The sequence below is a fragment of the Agelaius phoeniceus genome, chromosome Z, assembly GCF_051311805.1.
Source record: "Agelaius phoeniceus isolate bAgePho1 chromosome Z, bAgePho1.hap1, whole genome shotgun sequence".
In the NCBI taxonomy this organism is placed as follows: Eukaryota; Metazoa; Chordata; class Aves; order Passeriformes; family Icteridae; genus Agelaius; species Agelaius phoeniceus.
This window is the reverse complement of record NC_135303.1, coordinates 77,597,896-77,621,913: the sequence shown is the minus strand read 5'-3', so window position 1 is coordinate 77,621,913 and position 24,018 is coordinate 77,597,896. Positions and strand designations below refer to the sequence as shown.

The 24,018-nt window shown below is 39.9% G+C and overlaps 1 long non-coding RNA gene across 1 annotated transcript in view; it reads left to right on the top strand.

The window, feature by feature from the left end:
• The window catches only part of LOC143692031 (uncharacterized), a 48,051-nt gene extending 27,397 nt beyond the window's left edge, over nt 1–20,654 (top strand). The window contains exon 2 of the long non-coding RNA XR_013179891.1: nt 20,274–20,654. This is a non-coding gene — a long non-coding RNA (uncharacterized LOC143692031). The remainder of the gene's footprint in view (nt 1–20,273) is intronic.
• The last annotated feature ends 3,364 nt before the right edge of the window (nt 20,655–24,018 follow it).

Genomic DNA, 24,018 nt, shown 5'->3' with positions numbered 1-24,018 from the left:
TTAATCACAGTAGTACTTGTTTGTTTTTATAAAGGTTTGCAAAACAAGTAATAAAGTGTTTATGTGATTTTTTTTTACTTCAAAATCCATTAGATATTGTTCTGAGTCTAGTTTTCATTAAAAGGAGCTGTTCTAGAATACATCTAGGAGTCATGAGCTGGTTGAATATGATTAGGATTTCAGGAGTTACGGTCACAAGGTGAAAATCATCAGATCCTGAGTTTAATCTTCGTTATATTTCTTCTTTAGCTACAATGGTAATCTATAAATGTTATAAAAACTCCATGATAAAATTTGTATTATTACAAAGAGCTACCTAGGAAAAAAAAGGAGAATTATTAAAGGAAATAGGCACTGACTTTCCAGTAAAATAAATGGAAGTATTGAAAGTTTTACTTTACTCTTGAAGTGATTAATAATTTAATGGAAGTCTTCTATTTTAGAACTCATATGTTTTTTATTAGGACTGCTAAAATGCTTAAAAAACCATTGCATAATTTGTCAAATTACATCCAACTGCATTAACTAATAAAATATTTGTATTCAGTAGTTCTGAAAAGGTATTACTTCAAAAGCTGATGTACTAATCATTCTTCAAAATCTAATTCTGGTCCTATTTTACATCTCATTTCACGTTAAGAGCACCATGTCTTACATCTAAAACACACTGAAACCACAGGCATCCCTGCATGTTCCAGCAATGGCAGTCTCAGCTGGTGGGGATGCCTGCTATCTCCATGCTACATTGCCTCTTGAAGGAGTCTGTTTTCTCAATTGATGACATTGCACAGCATTTATTTTTGCAAAGGCTTTTTCAGTGGAGTGGCATGATGTGAAATAAAATAACCTGATGAAATACAATAAGTTAATAATAGTGCTGTACACAGAGCACCTTTCATCATGACAGATCACAAAGAGTTTTACTTAGATTGTACATATAAAAATCATTCTTCACCCACCACTGAAATGCAGTTACTGTTACAGAAGAATAGGGTAACCATACCATGCCAGGAATAACAGCTTTTTTGAGTAAGGGAAATTAAGAAAAATGTCTTCATATGAAACAATAATGGGAATTCTTAAGGACACTGGATCTAATTACTAGCATTTGCATTTGGTCAACGTGTTTAAAGGACTTCTTGTAAATACATGAATCATTAATAGGAATAGGGGTATCCATAAATATTTAATTTGCCACAAGTTCTTGTGACTTTATTTTGCCTTTTCTCAGAAACAGCACCTTAAGCAGCAAAAAAAGAGGAAAAAAACACATATATTTAAGAATTGTTCAAAATTTACTCAAGAAGGAAATGGCAGTTAGTCATGAAACATTGGCTCTAAAATGTTCACATTTTTGGACCAAATACTGGACAGTTCTAACTCTTCCATGAGATGTAATTCAACAGAGACCCATTTTGGATATTGTTGTGAGCTGCTGCAGACCATAAGGGTAACCCAGGTTTTTTAATAGATCTCTTGGGGCAGATTAGAGTGAGCAACTATGTTGTGTGTTTGTATATTTGTATATTTACAAACACACAACTAAGCTGTGTGTTTGTAAATATACACATGTAGGGTTTATTATGGAAAAATTTGGTTGCAAAGAAAAGCGGGTATGTAGGCATTTTGGTTATTATTTCATATAGTTATGTGCACAAAATCACACTATGCAAAGCCAGTGTCCATGAAGGAGACAGAGGAGTCCTGCAACTTTATTTGAATAAAAGGAGCATCCACTGGGGCATACACTCATGCAGTTTCTCAAGGTTTTGGAGGACACAGCCTCCTTTAATCCTAAACTCCTGGCCACCTGTTGCCCTCTTCCTTTCCCCATTGGCTGAGGTACTAGGAAGGTACAACCTTCCCAAACCACCTACCACATATTTCCCCCTTGAACACATAATTTTCCTCCAAAGTTCAGAAATCCAGGCTATCTGGGTCCTGCAATAGACTTAGTGCACACCAGGTTGTCAATTGCCCTAAAATTCAGTGGTTCAAACTGTAGTCAAACTGCCTGGTTTCTGTAAAACTTCGTGTGGCTTGAGGTTGATAGAGACATTAAGACCCATTTCAAAGACATTAATACCCATTTCTTCTAAAGGCCCTCACCCCCTGAGTTGTTTGTAAATACCTTAGAGATCCATCTTTCCTATCAGTAGTACAACAATCTGAAAGCATTGCAATATGAAAGTGCAACATCTCCCAAGAACATGCACAAAGGAAAAGAAAGAGAAGGAGAAAGGACAAGAGAATGAAGATCTCACCACTTACAGGCTCCACAATGAGACTTGGGTGCTTCGCAGTCTTGGTCAAAATGTGGTCACAAACTGAATCTGATCATGGGTGAAGTCCTGAAGTGGTGGGCAGAAAACCACAGGATAATCCATGAAACACAAATCCACCAGGTGTATAATCCACTCTGGTTCAGGTGGGAATGCCCAGGTAGCTCCCCTGCAGTGGGGACACTTTGGGAGTCCCTGGCACCTTCTAAGACAGCAGAGCTGCCCATCATACCAGCACAGTTGAGTCACTTATGGCCCATTAGGGCTGCTAACAGAGATGAACACTCTCAGGCCACAGCCAATGTCCCAGTACTTCCCTGGGGTGGGGAGGGAGCCCCATAGCAGTGTTTTGTGCAAGGCAGGACAATTGAGCATGGCAACAGGCACCTGCCCGACTCCAGTATCACTCACGGCCCATCCTTCACCCTCTGTCTTTTCAGATCAGAGGTTTAGCCACTGCCCACCCAAAAGCTCACCTCCTCCACCTCAGCAAAGCACCCTGGCATCTCCACAAATTAGGGAAGAGTTTTGAGTTATTACTGTTTAACCATTCAGTCTCTCACAGGTATGTCCAGCTAGAATCCTGTCACACCAGAGGGTGTGAATCTGAGTTCCAGTGCCATTCAGTGCAATATAATACTGGCAGTGGCAATACTGGTGCTGTGTTTGCTCTCAATGGTTCATGATATAACATGAATATATTGACACTGGGAATATCAGAGGAAATGTAACTGTAAGCCATAAGCATTTACAATGCAGATCTATGACTCTTGATTTAAAAATGCAATAAAAGTGTCATAAGTTATTCAATGTGTGGCAGTTGTGTGGGGGTTTTAGCCTTTACTATTTAAAAGTCATGGAAAAGAACAAACATTTTCCTTTGAAGATTAAGTCTATTTGCTGTAGGCTAACAGCACTCCCCATCAATGGGCTCAGTTAATATGCAGCATGTGCATTTTGCGGCCTGATCATTGTTTTTGCAGCAAACAGCTACTGAAAAATGGAAATGATCATATCAAGATAGGGAGAGCTAGAAGGATCATAGCATCCTCTTTTTCTTGATACTCATTGCAGCCTGTAAATCAGCATCAGTGACATTTATCACATTGTATATATAGGAAGTCTAGCCAAATATGAGAGAGGAATTTGTTTGATGCTTCTCAAAAGCTTAAAAAATTATTGTAAATTCACTGGAACAGAATGAGCTGAAGGTTTAAAATGAAAATAGCAGTTCATGACAGTAGTTTAAGCTGGTGATGAATTATCCATACAGTACCATAAGGATTAGTCTCCTTGCATGTAATTATTGATTCAATGGAAAAGGATATCAAAACAACAGTAATGAGGTTTGGAAACTGAATAAACATGAAGAAGGCCAGCAGTAGTAAAAAAGTCCACACTTAAAGATAAGGAATATGAATTGGAAGTATTATACTGTGATTCAGTATGAAAAAAAGCAACCTAATATAACTAAAGAATCTAGAATTTATGGATATCAGCAAAAATGAAAGTTAATAATGATGGACAGTGGTTTAGATATCTGTAATATCATCTAGTGCCTAAAAAGTATGTTTCAGGGCTCAACACACAGAGGAGAAGGCAGTAAGGGGCAGCAGGGGTGGAGTTACAAGTCAGCTTGGAAAACTAAACCTATCTGCAGCTCTGACAAGTGAACCAACACTGCTAGGTAAGAGCCAAGTAGGGCTCTTAAGTTTTGTACCCTTCTAGAAATTGTAAGGCATTGCTTTAATGTATTTTTTTTCTTCACTTCTACAAGGAAATTCTTCCATTCCCTCCCTCCTCTAGGCCTCACTTGAATATCTATCTCACTGATATCACAAAACTTACCTTCAAGTTATGATTGTAAATCTATATCCCTTATCTCAGATTTCACTCTCATGCCAATATCCTCCATTCTAGGAAAATCAGTCCAGATTTTAAAAAAAGGGAAATAAATAATTTTCATCCAATATTTGCCAACTCTGCAGAATTCCCCAGCTTGAAAAACCTCACAGCAAAGATAATACTGGGAGGGTGAAGTATGCAGTAATTAAGGCTTTAGTCGATGATAAGGAAGGCTTCAGTTCATACCCTACCGAGGCCTGAGTCACCAATTTGATCCCAGAGTTGTTCTGGCTCTCATTTCTCATTCTTAAAATGAATTTAATAGTCTCTCTATATATCATAGGAGTCTTGTGAGATTAAATATGCCACAGATGGTAAAGTACTTAGACATTAAAATCCTTAGAGCCAGAGGAAATCAAAAATTATATCCTTGTATCTGACTTTGGAGTAATTTGAAATTGAGTGCAAAAAGCTTTCAGAAAACATCCTAGACACAATTGCCTAACTTACAGCACATATTTTATTCCATTAATTAGATTTCCATTATTCCTATGAATTGTCCATAAGTGGTTTAGGAACATAAGAATTCCCACCCCATCAGGAGGAGAGTTTAATAGAAGGCGGGCATTGTGGCACTGCAGCAGGGCAAGTAGCACACGGCCTCCTAGGTCTCTACCATCTGTGCAGCTCTGACTTCCACAGTTAGTGGGTTTTGATAGATGTTGTTCAGTTGATTGTTTTAGCCCCACTTCTTTTTTTTTCATTTTTTGATGTTTTGAGGTATGCTCTGAGGCTCACCAGAGAGCTGAATACCCCAACAGAAATGATGGGATGTTTTTCTCAGAAGAGAAACCAAAGTGAGCCTATTACCATCAAGCTGTTGGAAGTATGGATGGAATTTAGTGAATATGTCATCACCCAACAAGAAGAATCTCAGCATCAGCCAGCCCACTTAATGTATTTTATCAGTAATACTCTGTGTGTGGAGGTGTTTATCTGTATGTTAGCTTCTACATCTATAAACTTGATCTATTTTCTGTGACTATACAGCATCTGTATTGAGTAAATTTGGGGTATGGTGTAAATATTTACAAATATTTACAAACAGGGCCTTGCTTTTTCGCAGTGAATACTCTGTCTGCATTTCTAACCTGGAGACAGTTTTTTCAGTAGTAGACTTTCTATGTTTTCAACACCCAGGTTTAACGAAATGACATCTTTTTTCTTGATTAAATCTGGTATTTCTACACCAGCTTTTCATCAGGAAAAGACTCATTCAGGGTCAAGATCATGTTCTTGTTTCACAAAACTGGTAGTTGACATTGTCAACACCCTCATTAACTAATTCTTAAAGCAAGCTTTTAGATCATTATCCCTTTACTCAGCCGCTCTCACATGTGGAAGCAAAGGCAGATGGAATACACAATATTCCTCCAGGCCACAAAGAAATCATTAGCAGAAAACAGATTAAAATCCTGATTCCTTGTCCATTATTTAGATGATGCCTTTTCCTTGCTAAATTCCCCTGCTGTTCAGCACACTAACTCAACACAGTGCTTCTTAAAACACTCACATTTTGATCCAGTGTTTCAGAAGAACATAGAAATGACAGTAATAGTGGCTAAACCCTCTTGGGTTTTGTGCAGAGTCCAAGAGAAGTGAAATAGAGATAAAGTAGAGCTCTGGGAATGGGGCTTGGTTTTGAACTTTTGTTAGGTGAGGCTGCCCAAACAGATGGTACTAGGTGGTGGCTAACTAACCTCTCCCATCTTACAGGAAAAGAAGTTTCACAGTTGTTTCATAATCCCAGCAAATCTGTCTTATTTTACAGAAGTAAGGCTAAATTGGCCCTTCTTAATTTGAATGCTGTTTTCTTCTAGGAGAAATGTTGACTTCTTCTACAGGAAAATATCTGTGAAACTCTACAATATGATATATAGTTCCTTTTTTTCATTTTTTATTTTAAAAAATAAAAAGGAATAAACTTTTAGATCTTGGCTACTTTTTTACTATTAAATACGTTTTGGCACTTGCCTAGATTATGGAGTAATCTGTATGTTGCACAACATCATCCTTTAAATAGGTCAGCCAAAACTCTACATCCAAATACACGCTAAGCTCAGATCTCAGACTTTTACAGTTGGATTCTGTCTCTCTAATGGTCTGAATCAAAATTCAGGATACATCCAAATACCCTGAAGCAAGGGTATTGCAAATACAGATCCAGCATGTCTGGCACAAGTCTTTCATTTTCAGGCTTCTTTTTTTATTCTCCTCTTCCCACCCCATCTTCTCCCTTTCAATTAGGGCAAAAGCACATTGTTATTCAAAGAAATCTAGAAATTATTATTTTCCAGGATAGTTGATATTCATATGTGAAAAATGATAAAGTGATTAACTTTCAATACAACTTGAGTAGACCCACAGAAAAGAGTAAAAACATGTAAATTCAGCACATATGTTTTGTAAAGAAAACCTATTGTCCTCTCTGGGAGGCTTTATTTCCTGAGCTTTTTAGGCAACATTTCTTTGTCCCATAAATCAATATGGAGGAGGTCCTGGTGCTCAAGCCTCTGTTTCTAGCTACAGTTGCAGAAGGGTTATATGTGTAGTAGGATAGTTACCAAAAGTCTGGAAAAGTCCTCTCAGAACATTACAGTAGTTGTGAGTATTTGAGGTAATCACATTATATACAATGCGTATTGTTTTATTGTGGCTGATATTTGGCTTTCTATCCTTAAAGCAGAGTCAGAGCTCTAATTAATCCTGAACCATCACAGTGACACATTTTCCAGAGGATATGAGAACTGAGACTGATTTTTCCATGGTTTTTTTAATGTCTCCCCTTTACTTGATTTGTTTTTTGAGCCCAAGCTGTTGCCACAGACAAGCATAGGACAAGATCTCAGTATTTGTTATGTCTTGCCTTCCAGGATATAATTTTTCCTAACTATCTTTAATTGAATGGAAGTAACTTTCTTTTATAAGTCTACAAAATATAAGGTGTGCTCAGATGCCTAAATGCAAGCATTAACATTGTGTCAACCCAGTCTAGTTTTGTGATTGTGCAGTCTAGAAAAGCTTGTTTTGGTGTACTGGAGCATGTCCTCTGGCTGCAGGTGCTTATATTCCAGCACCTCTTTCATTAAAAAATTAACTTAATATTTACAAATTATTTTGTGCATAATGACTAATGGGATTTATAGATACTTTCTTCTATTCTTGCCATTTTAATAATCTGTTGAGCACTTAAATTTGCTCTTTTGGCATGTCTCTCTCTCTCTATCATTCTTGCAGTGACAGCTTCAATGCTCCATTCATCTCAAAAATGCACTTTTACACATCTTCTCAGATCTCATCTGCACCTTTTCCTCCCCTATGCCTTGGTTTGTCCTCACCACTGGGTCCCTCAGGCTCCAAGAAACTTGGACTAGAGAAGCAACTTTATTTCTGTAAAGACTAGGGCTGGGAAATAAAAAATATGTTATCCTAAGCTGCTCACGTGCCTTCTCTAACTTCCACCACTCTCAGCACTTTATCTTGTCCTTCATATTTTATTAATTCACAGCTTCTACTTCCCCTTTTTTGTCTCATCCCATCCAAACTCAGAGAGGGAGAGGTTCATGCCAGAGGCAGCTTTCTCCCTCAGCTCTATCTCAAGCACAAATGTGGGTGCTGGTAAATAAATTAAACCTCTTCAGGCAGATGGAAGGCACAGTGCTGCCCCAAGGACTACACAGACTAAAGGCTGTAGCTGTTCTACTAGCTGGGTCATGCTGCTCTTCCACACTGCTCAGCACCCACCTCGACATCTGTTGCAAAATCATGTCTTGGATGAGGATTGACCTTTCCATCTCATCGTGGAGTTAAAGCTGGGGTAGCACTTGCATACCAGGACAATGTCTGAAAGTCCCCCTGAGTTCCCATGTACTAAGTACTGCACTGGAGTAGTCCTCACCCCAAATACGTCAGTCTTTGGTTTTTTGTTGATTTTATTTTTATTTTAGCCCAAGTACCAATATTAGGACAGTCTGTGCCTGAGACCATGACAAAAGAGATGCCTGTTTTACATTCCTGTGCTGCAAACACCAAAATCTGACAGTAAGTTTTGCTGCCTTTTCTTCAAATCCTAGCTACTATTGGCATGATTCATTTTTTGTTTTATAATAGTAGCCAGATGTCCCAGTCAGGGTCCTGCTGTGTTCAACACCATAGAAACATATAAGAAGAAACAGGCTTTTCTCTGGAAAACATAAAATTTAATTTAGGAAACAAATGTAGTATTGTAAACAAGGTGAGATAAGCATCAGGGCGACTAGTTGCTGTAGGCTGGTACTGGTCACCAAAGAACAGTGCTACATCATGCACTGGGACTTCTGTGGTGCTGGACAGCACTGGTCACTGACCCACTGTGGCTCTGTCATCAGCCATCAGATGGTGTCAGGAGCAAGTCCTGAAACAGAACTTGAAGCCAATAAGTTGAATTTAGTAGACAAATCCATGCGGTCTGATGGGGGAGCATATGCCTTGGTTAGGTTTTTTCTTTATTGTCCCAATGAGGGGACAGCAAATCCCTGACAAGATAATGCTGGGTAGGCTTGTGGAACAAAAGCTGTAGAAAAGTGCTAACGGGGAAAAAAGCCTCCCTTGTGCAGCAGTGAAGGGACAAAGCTCAGTACAGATGGGTGATGGTCAGATCTCAGTGCGGAAATGGTGTAATAAAGGCTGGAACTGAGAGAATGAAGAAGACTAAAGGGATTTCAAAAAGTTAGGTATTTTTATTTGATACAATAATAATTCCCCTTTAGATCTGAAACACCTATCTTTCTATTTTCTGTTCTTGAAATACTAAGTACTGTATCAATTTTATTATTTTATAAATAAAACCATGCTTTTGAATAGACAACATAAGTAATTTCTGGAGTATATTTATAAAGTAATTTTGCCTGGTGTATAGATGAAATGTGCTTTTCATTCAGTTGACCATTTGGTGGCAGTACACGTTAGCCTCACTTTTTGGATGATAATGTGTTATTCATTATGGTTGTATCTCAAATTTGTTCCTCTCAAATGTGTCAAGTGCAGGAGCCAAATCTTTATATAAAGTCTGCAATGTTAAGGGGTAAATGCCCGTTCTTAAATCTCATTAAGAGAAACAGGTATTGATATGAAGAAAATAGTGTTCATTAACATTTCATAGTATGTTTTCACCTAAGCAAAACTGTTGCTTTTGCTTCCTACCATTGTTTCTTTTAAGTGTGACATTTCACTCAGAAATTATGCTTATAATGAAATATCAACAGTATGTCAGGATTGCTTTCTTCTTTACATGGAAATTAAAATGAAGACAAAATAAACAAAATTAATGGCCTGCACAGAAAGAATAAATTCCAGCTACAGGATAAAAAACATGTCCAGGACTTTCTGTGGTAAAAGGCATGTGTTACCACACTCCAGTGCAAAGTACACTACACTCTGAATGAACAGTTCTATCTGGTACAGTTTAGAGAAGCACACAATATCTTGTTTTTAATGCAGCGCAGGTGTTGGCAGATAAAAATACCAAGTCTCATTAAATCATATATATATATATATATATATAAAAATAAATTTCTATCTCCAATACTAGTGTACTAGATCAGACTGTTAAAACTAAGAGGAGGGACGTGAAAAGGAATCATCTGTGGTGCTCATAGGGGTTGATACGTGCTAATCTCTGTTTTGATATGAGCAACATTTCACTGGACTGTTTATTTTCGCTAAGATGTTTATTGAACTTATTTATTGAGCTGTGATACTTCTTGGGAAGTGTTTCTGGCTGTGGACAAATACCATCTGCAGTAAAGTAAACTTGTGTATAAAAAAGCTCATTAGCACAAGCTGAAACCAGGAAAGGATCCTAGAAAGGGGCCAGGGAGGGGACCTGTAAAGTAATGACAGGATGGAAGGGCAGAAGGACACTGAGCTTCAGGGCTGGACAGCAGTCCAGCTTCAAGCTGACCACCATGCAGTGAACTTGTATGAATGTTACTGCGTGCTCTCAAGCAGGCTGCATCCACCTGCAAAGCATTCCTGAAGAAAAAAGAATTTCTGAAATATGGACATGGAGGTGCAAAATGCACAAATTATGGATCACAATTATATCTAAATATTTATGCGTAACAATGTGTATCTACATTAAAAATGCACTTTCAAGTCTCTATGAATTTGAAAACTGAAATCTGAATTAACTTTGGGAGTCCCTTAATTTTCAACAAAAGCTACAGGTGCACTCTAGTTTGCAGTAGCTGTCGGCATACCCAGTTCTCGAATAGAGAACAGGCAGTTTGATTTGATCTCCTCTGTTTGACAGTTTGTCTTCCTACATTTTATAGTCTTTATATTTTTTCAGCATGGGACATTTATAAAACCTCAAAACACCTGTCTGCAGGAGACAAGTGTCACTATACCTGAGTTTTGGGTTCTGGAAACGAAAGAACCAAACTATTTAAAATATTGCAATGTCGTACCATGGTCAAAAATATAGAAGCAGCATTCCTTTGGGGTAGAGAACTTGGTAGTTTCTGAGTCATATTATTAATATCCTTCTTGTTTTGGCATCCAATTAATATATTACACTGAGAACACCACTGGATTCAGTTTAGAATTTAAACATTAATTTAAACCATAGCTTTTCCCAGTAACAACACGATTTGAACTAAGGAGCAGGAAGTATACTTGAAAATTGACTGATACTTTCTGAAGAAATTTTGAAAAAACATTATTAGCAGTAGTCACAGAGTTTGAGTGTTACCTGCAAGTACTTATTCCTGCCACTGGGAAATATCCAAGTTTCTCTAAATCAGGTAAGGCTTGTGAGATTTCAGTGAACACCTCAATAGCAGAAGAGGTGGAGCTGCCACCTTCTCCTCATCCTCAGCAGCTGTAAAGGAGCTCTCCTACATCTCCTAAAATAAGAAGACTTACCTGGCTAAAGAAAGTTTCTTTAAGTTTACAGCTTCAACAGTTAAAAGGAAGGTAAGCCGTATAGCAGGCATTGATATAATGAGATACTGTTTGTAAAAGGTGGTGTCTGATTTCTTAGTTGGCGTGTCCTAGAGTCACAGGAGTGGTTTGTGGCAGGAAAGTCATCCTGGAAGATGGATAGACCTGCTGCACACTTAGGCAGTTATTTTGTCCTCATTAGGAAGGATCCAAGTTCACTGAGCTCACCTATGCTGGAACTTTGTCTTACTAACTTGTTACCACATGGCCATGCATTAACTTGGTTGCTCTATATTTGTTCCTTGCATATCATATTCTGTAGTAAGTACAAACTATCCTACTCCTGCTGCCATGAAGGAGGCAATTCCATGAAAAAAAGACACCAGGATAGTTATCACAAGCAACCCTATGCCTATGCTATGCCTGCAGTGACTTGCTCCTCTGGCAAGAACTGGAAAAAACATGGGGTAAAATCCTGCTGAAGACAGCTTTGCTTCTGTTCCTAGTGTGAGGTGGCTTACCTATGGCCTCACATTTTCCTCCTATCTGCTGGGCCTCCCAATATGTGTGAAAACTATAATCTGCCTTTTCTTCACTAAGATTTTTGTATTGTGGTAGTGTTAACAGTTAAGATCAAATCAATTTTCATAATAGAGAAGCACCATATAACTGTTTTGTACCTTTGCAGTGGTAGACTTTTCCTAGAGGTTTTTTGTTCTTTTTATACTGCTGAAATGGAGAAAATGAACTTAGGACAGTTTTTTTAAAAGCCTAAACCTCCACAGTTTTTCGAATTAATGAGTTTACTAATGAGAATAGTAATTCCAGTGTGCATCTACTCTTTGCTGAGTTGAGGCACAAGTATTTCCAAGGAACATGATTCTTGTCCAAAGGATGTTAAAGCTACAGATCCTTACCTAGAAGGAAACAGAGTAGGCAAAAGATATTTCTGTTTTCAGGAAATTAATGTCTTCTCACCTTCAGTGGGACAATCTGGGCTTGTGCTTGTGCTTTACTTTTCCCTGTAATTCTGAGATTATTATAATAGAATTATAAAATATGCTGAGGTGGGAGGAGCTAGTCAGGATCATCAAGTCCTACTCCTGGCCCTGCACAGGACATCCCCAATAATCATACCATGTGTCTGGGAATGTTGTCCAAGCTCAGTCCAAGCTCTGTCAGGGTTGCTGTTGTGACCACTTTGCCCAACCAACCTCCAGGTGAAAACCTCTGATATCTGATCTACACCATCCCTGACACAGATTTAGGTCATTCCCTTGGGTCCTGTTGCTGGTCTTCCCTTCATGAGGATGTTGAAGGCCAGAGGGAGGTCTCCCCTCAAGCTCCTCTTCTCCAGGCTGGACAGACCAAGTGACCTCAGCTACTCTTTATAAGGCCTTTCCTTCAGAATTTTCACCACACTCATGGCCTTCTTTTGGACAGGCTCTTATAGTTAAATGCCTTTTTTATACTGGGGCTCCTAAAGTGCCCCCAGCACTGGAGGTGAGGCTGCCCCAGTGCAGAGCAGAGCAGGACAATCCCCTCCCTTGCCTGGCTGGTGATGCTGTCCCTGATGCCCCCAGGACACGCTTGGCCCTCCTGGCTGCCAGGGCACTGCTGGCTCATGTTCAACTTGCCATGGACCAGAGCCCCAGGGCCCTTTCCATGGCACTGCTGTGCAGCCTCTCATCCCCCAGTCTGTCTGTACATCCAGGGCTGCCCCATCCCAGGTGCAGGATCCACCACTGTCCCGTGTTAAACTTTATACTGTTGTTGATTGCAGCCCTCTAATTTGTTAAGGTTTCTCTGCAGGGCCTTCCTGTCTTCAGGGGAGTCAACAGCTCTTTCCAGTTTAGTGTTGTTGGCAAATGAACTTAGCATTCCTTAGAGTTCTGCATTGAAGTGATTAATGAAGATGTTGAAGGACACCAGACCAGGGATGGAGCCCTGTGGAACCCCCCCAATGACAGGTCACCAGTCTGATGTCACCCCCTTCACAGAAACCTGCCCATGAGCCTGGTCTCACCCATCCCATGGAGTGTTTGTCCAGCTGTGAGCTGATTTTGTCCAGAAGAATACAGTGAGAGAGAGCAATAGAAGCTTTACTGAAATCCAAAAAGATCACATCAACTGGCTTCTCTTGATCAACTGGGAAGGTTACCTTTTTATAGAAGTAAATGAGGTTCAACAAGCAAGATTTCAGATATTGTGAGCCATGCTGTTTATAGGTAATAACTCCTACAACCTGTGGTGAGTCCATGGTGAGACAGCTGTGCCCCTGCAGCCCATGGAGGACCACAGGGATGCAGAGATCCACCTGCAGCCCAGGGAGGAGCCCACACTGGAGCAGGGGGATGCCTGAAAGAAGACTGTAAACCCATGGGAGGCCTGACCTGGAGCGGGCTCCAGGCAGGGACCTGCAGACCTGTGCACAGAGGGGCCCATGCCTGGAGTAGGTTTCCTGGAGGGACCCACGCTGGAGCATTCTGTACCTGAAGGACTGCACCGCATGGAAAAGTATCCTACCTTGCAGCAGTTTGTGCAGAGCTGTTGCCCATGGGATAGACCCACATTGGAGAAGTTCATAGAGAATTTTCTCCTGTGTGAGAGAGCCTATGCTGGAGCAGGGAGAACAACTACTCTCCCTGAGCAGTGGTAGGGGCAACGTGTCATGAACTGACTGTAATCCACATTCTCTGTCTCCCTGCACTGCTGTGGGGGATGAGGTAGAGCTAGGAAAGTGTTTTTAAGGTTTTATTTTATTTGTCATTATCCTGCTCTGATTTTGTTGATAATGAATTCAATTAATATCTCTAATTAAAGTTGATACTTGGGTAGTGATTTCTCCTGGGCCTTATTTCAACCCGTGAATCCTTCTTTCTCCCCTGTCTAGCTGTGGAGAGGACTGATAAACATGCTTTTGGGGAGGTCTGGCATCTAGCCAGGGTCAACTCCCAGAGCTCTCTGCAGGATTTGGCCACTCAGAGGTGGGGTGCATGTCACTTGGGTGGGATACTTTTCCTCTGAATACACTGTAGTACATATGCTCTTTTTTGTGCCACAGGAATTTTGCTAAACATGGGAATATCAAATCAGAGAGAAACTCAAGTGAAGTGCTTTGAGGATGGACAACTTCTATGTGTGTAAGATCATTTCATGTGGGAAAAAAAGTGAACCTTTTCAACCTGGCACTGTCTTTCTTTTGACTGTGGAGATCTCTCTTTCATAAAAACAGTGTCACAGCCTGTAAATAATAATCAGTGGGAGAATCAAGGCAAACCAGACACTCGAAGGTGGTGACACTACCCTGCTAACTGTTGCACTGGTTTTAGCTGGGGTAGAGTTAGTTTTCTTCATAGCAACTGATATGGAGATGTGTTTTGAATTTATGCTGGAAACAATACTGATAACACATAAGGATGTTTTAGCTATCACTGAGCAACACTCACACAGCGTCAAGGCATCTTTTGCGCTCCTCACTGAATCCCAACAGCAAGGAAGCTGTGAGGGCACAAGGAGTTGTGAGGGGACACAGCCCGGACAGCTGGCCTCAGTTGACCACAGCGATATTCCATCCCACATGGCATCAAGCTCAGCATGTAAAGCTGGGGGAAGAAAGAGGAATGGGGAGGATGTTTGTCGTTAATGGCATTTATCTTCCCAAGCCACTGTTACACATGATGGAGCTCTGCTTTCCTATGGGTGGCTGAACACCTGGCTGCCCATGGGAAGCAGTGAATGAATTCCTTATATCAAAACCTACTTTTAGTCCACCATGGGGGAAATGAGTGAGTGGCTGCATGGGGCTTAGCTGTCATGGGGTTAAACCAAGACAGCTGTCCATAACACTGTCTGTCAAAATTAGTGTAAAAGACAATAACTCCAGTCATATTATTACATTTGGGATTTTTATTTCAGGAAAACCAAAGCTATGAAGGAAACTAAGTATTGGAGACTGGGTTACATCTTGCTGAACCAGAAGAGAATTTGAAGTAATAAGTCTACTGGATAAGAGCAGCATGGATGTAAGCATATGGGGCTAAGCACCAGCATTCTCTTCTTGGAGAGAATGTCCATGCATTTAGCAGGAGCAAAAATTATAAACATGTGCCCCATTTTCAACTTAAGCAAGCAGTAATTTACAGTCACCAGTGGGATTATTGTAATGTCCTCTCCTTTATGTTTTCATAAGAAAAGAACCCAGGCATAGACACTACTGCTATTGGATTTGTTTTATGTAAAATATTATGTTGGCCCTCAGTTCAGGGAGTATACCAATAGGTAGAGTCAGAAATGTTCTGTTACCTCATTTCATAATCAGTAATTAGATAGTTATGGCACTCTTGCTGGACCTTTGCTTACCTAATACTGTCTTGACATCAAACATAAAAGAAGGTTGTAATTCAGTCTCTCCACGTGCATGTATTGACCAGTTTCATTTCAGTTCAGGACATTGTGTCCCTTTATCTGTGACTCTGCCCCTTCACTACTCAGCTGAACATGAGCAAAGGGCTTTTCTAGTGAGTCCTTGCCTCAAGAATCGAGGCATGAGTGCTGCTGCTGTCTGCAAGGGCAGGCACAGCAAATCCATCTGTCCGTGAATCTTTAATATAACAAAGGCTCTGGCTCTGCACTCGCCAACGCATGCACCCAGTGACGCTGGGTCAGACCTTGTCTGGGTGACATCATTGTGGCACCACTGTACTTTAATCAGTGGGAAGGGTAAATGAGGAGAAGAAAAAGGGGGTTTTCCTCAGATGATGTGATCCCAGCTGCCCTACCTGGGGGGAAGGGAGGAAATGAGCCTGAAAAATGAAGGTTAAAGTAATGGGACAGAGACCAAGGGACTTGTTCTGGAGCCATGGCTTTGCCTATGTATCTCTCTCATTGCCTCGTGGCAGGGGAAGAACAGGAAAGGCTGAAAACACATGAAATTTTACTACTCTCATCCTATAGACTTAATTCATTTTACATACCCAGTCTAGTTTTCAAACCCGTTCAGATATCTGGTGCCTCCACATGAAAACTAGACCCCAAAATTACTTGTCTATAAATGGCCAATGAATGGTTATGTACATTAGAATGCCCAAATCTAAAACCTAAGAGCAAGCTAAGCCAGGAGCTACCTTATGTCAGAGAGCACACAGCTGCCAGGAACTAGAAAAAAATAAACTCTAAGGACATCATGTGTCTTAGATCTTAGCCTTTGCTACGGGCTGCAGAAAATTGCTTTTACACCCATGATATGTACAGCCAGGACTCTTTCTGGTAGGTATATGTTTCTAAAGAGCTAGGCAGAGCTCATTTGTTTCTTTAAAAGTATTGTTAGCACCTGTTCCACCCCCTTCAAAAGTAGTGAGAATGTTCAAGAGGAAACAGAGTCAATTCTTTCCTCATCTCAGAATATTTTAATCCCCCTTTTCCTGCTTTTCAGAAGATGGAGATCACCAGAAGGTGGCCTATTCCTCCTAGACTTTTTTGGGAAGTAGAAAAAGACTCTTTTCACCCCTTTGGGAAAATGGGGCTGCTATGTACAAAATTTGAAAGACTGAGTGACGGAGGCAGAGCATGAGTCCCTGGTCTAGCGGTCAGGCTTAGAGGCTGAGACACGGTTTGGGAGCCAGTTTCCATGGTCACTCCTGTATTTTAACGATATCACCTAAAATACAGATACTGTCATGGGAGCAAAAACCAGAACTCAGAACTCCTACCAAGCTAAGCTACTTACCGACTTAAACTACTGAACTGTGTTTCACTCCATAAACTTTGTAGACTTGTCAGTGGACTGTACGTTTACCCAAATTGGTTTAGTCTGGTGGCAGGACATGTCTCTCAAAGGGAGGACATATAACTCTGAATCATCTCATAAACAAGAGGGAACTAAATTTGGTTGACTATGCCAAGGTGGATAAATTTAGGTACATAAATTAAGCAACTCTGGAGGAAAATTTAAGCTGAAAAAGGTCAACTGCCTATTAAACCCAGGTGTTTTCAGGGATAGGCAGGCATTTTCAGGATAATGTTCTGGACTTCTAGCTTCTAGATCCCAAATAAAGTGCTTAAGTCAAGTCCTCTTTTGAACCTGGCCTAAAGCCTTGTTTGGATCTCAATACAGCATTTATATTAAAAATCACTGCTTTCTCACCTTACTTTTAGGTGCAAAGTTCACTGAGTTCATGAATATAAGCCAGTGAACCTGAAAGTTTGGCAAACAGAAGAAAAGGTGGTTCAGAGAGCTGGGAATCTGGCAGACCTACAGCACTCAGATTCTACAGTTCATGCATCCTCAGAGCAAGAGAGATTAAATTTACACTCCCAAGCACCAGCCTCACTAGAGCTCAGTGCAGCAGGCTGGGAGAGAACAGAGAGTCTGATCTGGTGCCATTGTGCCTGTAAGTGCTGTGACATTGTGGAGATCCCCCTGCTAGCACTGCTTAAAGCACCGTGTGCACAGGGAGCTGTACTTAACAAGCCTGCCAGTTGTTTGTGAGCACAGCATGTAATATCCTGGCACTGTGGCTGATTGCTTACAGGTGGTAAAAGAGAACCTGACATCCACGCTGAAAGCACCTTTGCACAATATTAGCCACTGCAGCCGACATTGGAGACAGGTGACAAGAATGCATCTGCAGTCCTTACTAACATATCTCCATGCATTTACAGGGAAGTTGCAAGTGAGAATGACAGAAACAGCAGTGGGAAGGGATCTCTAGAGATTTTTCAGTCATGCCTCCCACCTGAAGCTTGAAACTGTGGGGTTCTTTTCAGTGCCTCACTGTCTTCTCAGGCCCCTTGTGTGCTGACAGATTCAAAGATATGGAGTGCATTTTGGGCTCTATATACAAAAGTCAAATAAAAGCTTAAATGAAAAAAGGGGGAACATAAAGGAGAGAAGAGAAGTCAGGAAAGGCCCTCTAGTTTTACAACACATGTCGAAGTCCATGGGTAGTCTTGCTGCAACTGGAATGTGTGGAGCTTTTTTGCCATTAACCTCAAGACGAATGGCTTGTTTTAAAGACAGTAAAAACACCATGCTGTGCAGGTGCCTCTATGTGTGGGTGGATTTCTCAGGAGGATGTCAGAGACTGCAGCCACAGCATTGGCGCTCCCCGGTGCTCTGCACCGTCTGTGGCGTGTGAGGGGGAAGCAGCTGCAGTCCTGCACAGCTCTTTCCCCAGGTCCTCCTCTCCATCACCTCCCCTTTCGCCTCCAGACCTCTGTACCTGAAATTCCAGACCTGAGGTTGTTAAACAAAATGCCAACTGAATAGAGCAGAAACTAGTAAATGAGCAATAAAGGAATTTGAACACAAGAGGGCAATTAGAAAAGGAGTTGAAATGGGAATAATTAGATAACATAATTCTAAATGAATAGTGAATCTTAGTTAATCCTATTAACTATTTGCAATAAATAGAACAAGTGGTTTGTCAAAGTACTGCTAGTTTTTCTATGCTTTGATAGATCAAGGTTAGTTACTGTTAGAACCACAACATTATGCTTTGTTTTCAACTGATGAAGGAGTAAGATTGATTTGAAACATATGGTGAAAAATACTGCCGTTCTTTGTTTGCATCTGTTATACTTTTACTCGTTAGTAATTGGTTCACAAGCTGCATTTCTATTTTTTTTGTTGTATTTTTTAATATATTAAGTGAAAACAGAGACTTTTAGCAGATGTACAAATGAGAGGATAAACATCTCAGAATGCTTTGAAGCTGTGTTATTTTTTTTTTCTAGTTTGTTTTATATCACTAGGGCTACACACAGGGTTTTCTGCTGGTGAACATGGGTGAAAGGCTTTTTATTGGGTCCCTTGGACCCAGTGAGTAGGGGGTCCATATCTGGCATCCTGTAATAGCAATTTTTCAAAGACATAAGAATGCACCCAAAGTAGTAGCACCTTCTTCTGTGGTTTGCCTCTGTTTTTAAAAGGGTTAACTTGTATTGTATCAGAAAGGTTCTGAAGGAAGTTCCAGAGTTTTTATTTAGCTAAAGCCAAGGCTCTGTCATGTGATTAGTTCTTTAAAACTCACAGCCTTCAAACTGTGGATAGCCCAATACATAAAGGTAATTCTTAAGGGTGCAATGCAGTGGATTCCCAGCATTTTCACATCTTTATTCTTTTCTTAGATTATGAAGAACAGCTAATCATAACCTCGTGATCAGTGAGTGCATACCAGAGCAAGCCTAAAAGTCAGTGGAAATTACAGTGTGTGTGCGCTTCAGTACAATCAATTTTGTTTGTTGTTTTAGTGGCATGATTCCTGTTTACAGCAATCAAACCATCATATTACACAAAGTAAATCAATAGGGTGATAATGTAGCTGTTTACTGTGCTTATAGACTTGCCTGTGACTATGTCTAGGACACATAATATCACACAATGCAATGTTCTTAATTTTTTATTTCCCTTTGGATGAAGGTTGACATAACTCACAGGTACAAGCAAATCCCACCATGCTACAAAATATAACATTTATAAGAGATACATATGGTACATATTTATAGTGAGCAAAATAAGGACTTGTTTCAATTATGCATGTGGATTAGCTCTTTGAAGAAAAAAAAAAGTAGGTGTTACCTCATGCCCATATAAATCCAGGGGTAAAACATGCCTAAAACAAAACCCCTTTTACGTGCCATTACTTATACATGAACATTAACATTTTTCAGGCATAACTCTGAACAAGATACACAGACATATGCTGCTATGAATCTTGGAGAACATGCTGTGCTTACATTTTTCAAACTATCCAACAATTTCAGCAATAAATTTATTCTGTGCCAGAAAAGGACAGTATTTGGATATCCTTTGGGCACAAGCAATATACTTTCAACGCACATCAAATGCTTCTAGGCAGATGAGCAAGTAACTATTGGGTAAATTAAGAAGTAAACTTTCAACATTTCAGCTGTTTGAGACATCATCCCATGCACACATTATTACCTGCTGTACCTTGCCCTGTACCCAGTGCATCCTGTCTGCCTTTCATTGAGATGTAAACAGCATCATCTCTGGGAGGAGACACTGCAGAGTCACAGGCCACTCTCACTTCTGCCTCAGATTTACTCTGCAGCAACCCACTTGTTAGAGAAAAATTACAAACAGTAAAACTGGGTTAGTTAATTGTAATTAAGAGTTCATCCATGTCTGTTTCATAGGATGGAAATTGCAGACTTGGATCCCTCATTCCTTTTCTGGGAGACACAGGACAACTAGGGAGAAGCAGGAGCAGGAGAACCTCCTGAAGAAGGACCAAGGACCAAGCAGAGGGTACCACTTTCTGATTCAACACAGGATGAATCTAGCAGACAGTGATATTGCTACAGACTTGGATTTTCATGATATTTAGGAGAGTTATATGCATCCACTTTCTAATTCATGTTTTCTCTGGGAAAAAAACTGTGCAGTTAAAAGTAGCATTACTTTCCAGCAACATGGGCAGAGTGGAGATTAATGATGTCTGTAACTAAGTTACATTTTCTTTGTGTATTATTTTGTGTATTCTCTTGAAATTAATCCATAAAGAGTGAGAACTTGAAGTCTTCTGTGTTTTATTTGCAGCACAAGCTTTTTTGGAGGTTAGTGACACTGATTCTCTCTTCCTGAATCTCTCCTATCTCCATAATTTCAAGAGTGCAGAACTGCTTCCTCCACAGCGTGCTCATCAAAAGAAACTGCAGTATGTCGTGGTCTGAAAACTTTACCAGAGCATGCTAGGTTTGGCCCTTCTCCCTCTGTCTTCCAGAGACTTCCAAATCTTCCCTTAAGGGGAGCATTCTTCGGTTATTCTCTAAAAACCTTGTTTTGTTTCCTGGTGTTTCAGCCTCCCTTTCTTAGGTTTTGCCTTATCAAGTTCTCTAGGGACTTTTCTAGGGTCTAGATCATACTAGGTAGAAACATTTTCTTTTGAGGTTTTTTTGATAGTTTTTTTCCATAATAACTTAGGACACAAATTATTTGTAAAATCAGATTTGTGTGTTTAATAAAATGAATACAATCTTTTTCAGATTATTTGACATTTTATGGAATTCTATTTATTTGTGTTTCAATTAACTTTGTTAACAATGGCAAAGTTAGTAATGATGTTTGGCAATCAAAACCCATTATGAAGTATTTGAACAATACAAGGTTAGTTAAGTTAAAGGAGATGTTGTGCAGAGCATTTCAAATTGAATTTGGATAGTGGCAAGCATCTGTGTGTTTGGAAATCTCTAAATTTCTGCCTGAAGGGTAAATTGAAGCTTATATAAACAAGAACTTGTGATCTAATGTTTGGGCTTTTACTGACACAGGCACAAAGAGACACACAGATGCACACACATAAACCTCTATGGGAGGTTACAAAATATAGGGAAGAACAAGAGAGAAGAGTAGAGGAAGATATGAGACATGTTTGCTGTCTATTTAATGTTTTTCACCCATGTAATACAGTTTGGCAGACATTTTCCACAGTTCCACCAAATCAGACCTGTAAAAGCAATTATCAGTCATCATAACATGAATCAAGCTTGAACTGCTGTGGTTCTGAAAAGCGTGACAAAATTAATTGAAATTTAGGCAGTGAATAGTTTTCACTTCCTGAGATAAGGTGTGTTTTCAGGGGAAGCTTGTTGCTATGTTGGCTTTAGTTAACAGTTCTTAAGTCTCTTGTTAAAGGATTTGTATTATTTCTGTGGGTGGATCACAGTCTCATCCAATTATGACTTCAGTACAGCCAAGCTTTGTGTCATATGCTTTACTAGCCCATACTCGTTTGCACATTCCTTTCACTTCACAGGAAGATTTAAAAAAAAAAAAAGGCAAATTTTTCTCTCTCAAGTGATTACAAACAGTACTTTGGAAGTATCAAATTCTACTGCATGTTCATTTCATTCCAAAAATATAATTTTGGTGGCTTAGTGGTGTATTGTTTTAGTAACTACAATAAAATTGTTTAAAATCTGGCAAAAAAAGTATTAGTTCTCAGCCTAGAAGCCAAATGTGATATATATCTATGTTTTCTTGGCTAGTTATCTTCTAATCTCCTGACTGTAGAGAAGAATGAATTTGCTTTCATGTTGTGTTACATCTTTTTTTAAGCAATTTCTGTATTTAAATGGTTTACTGCTAATGATTGAAATTCTGAAGGCATTGGTATGAGTGCTAGTATGGTAAATATTGTATAGAAAGGAAACCGGAACTTCCTTAGTCCTTAGTCCTTGGGGTATACTGTGTTCTTAACTGTCTTTTTTTAGCCCAATTTTGCTCTAAAATTATTTTAAGTTTTGGAACTTTTCTGTGCCAAGTTACAAGAAATATCAAAATATAATTTTTAGGGAGTTTTTTTAGAGCTGATTGTTTTGATATATAATTGTTTTTATATTTTCTAATGTTGGCCATTGGTTCTTGCCCTTGGGGTCTTTTCATGTCCCACAGAGTGCAATTCTTTAGTCACTTTGAAGAAGAAAATTAGATGTTCTTAGATGTTACAAAAAAAAACGTTTAGTGAAAGCAGAGTTAATATTTCAGTACATTTTTCCAGATAAGACATGCCAGTAATATAGATAGGATCTGTGGCTCTAAAATAATTTTCAGAGTGAAGACTTGACTAAGAGTCAAAAGAAGCCTTAGTTCTCCTGTCAAACCTCACATAACATAGAAGGACAAAATAGTATTATATAATAGTTGTATGAAGGTTTCTTCTCAAAAGGACTGAACCCTTTTATGGCATCCTCCTGCAGCTCCCATTACATCTTCCCTCTGATCTCCAACATTCCCCAAATATCTCTGAAGCAAGAGAGAAACCAAGAGTGAGGATGCCAGACAGGATCACACCAGAATCTAATCTAGCAATTTTGAGCAGTTATGAGACTCCCATGAGTACTGCAAGACTTGAAATTGCTGCATGAAGTTTAAATTTAATCCCACTGAAGTCATTAAGATCCAAACTAATGGAAGTCAATCTAGCATTTAGGGACAGCAAAAGTATTTAGACTGTACACAACAGGCTTCCACAACCTAATAATTTAACCAGAATGTATTTCTGTATTTAATATTTCTTTTCTAATGAGTCTATGTAACACCTGTGTGCCCCAGGTCTACTTGGACTTGTTGGCCATTTGGGACTAATGCTTAGAACTGGGCATCCCCAAATTGATTCTGAGCCTGGGAAACCACTGCAATTGTACCTGAGGAAAATTGAAGCCTAGCATCTGAGCAGGTACCATTTGATAAAATGAGCAAATGACAGGCAACACAGTTAGCCTTGCAATGGTAGCATTCTCCTTTCCCACTCCTCAGCCAAACATAGTTATTTGATTGTAAAAATTCTAATTAAGCACATTATAATGCAATGGAAATTTCCCAAGACGTACTTCATTGCTAGAAATAGGCTAAACGATACTTACTGGAAGTGTTCTTTCCCCGTACACTAGTTATATTGTCCCTTTCTTCCAGTGCAAGGTCTAATTTGGGACATGCAAAGAGCTTTTCAGTTTTCCCCCATTCTCTCTACCCTCTGGAAATTGTTGCATTTTTGAGCACTGAAGCACACGCACTCTGCAGTATTACATTTCTCCCATCTGGCCTGCAGCCTCCCCGCTCAGGCAATGAGCTCACTGGATCTCATAAGCTGTGGCAGGGTTAGTCTAGGTCAGCGAGTACTGGAGAGGGTCTCCACGCAGAGGCTGGGTGGTGCAGGAATCATGAGTGGCATTTCAGCAGGTGGCATCCTTTCCTTTGGAGTTCACCCCAAAATAACACTGCCGTGTGCTGGATGGATCCACAAGTGCAACCCAAGTTCGAGTCACCCCACAGGTCCATGAAGGTCACGAGCAGAGTGCCAAGTGTCCCCTACATTTCACAGGGTCAGCATTTATGTCTGCTGAGCCCCAGGACAGTGTGTCCCTCACTGACACATGCTAC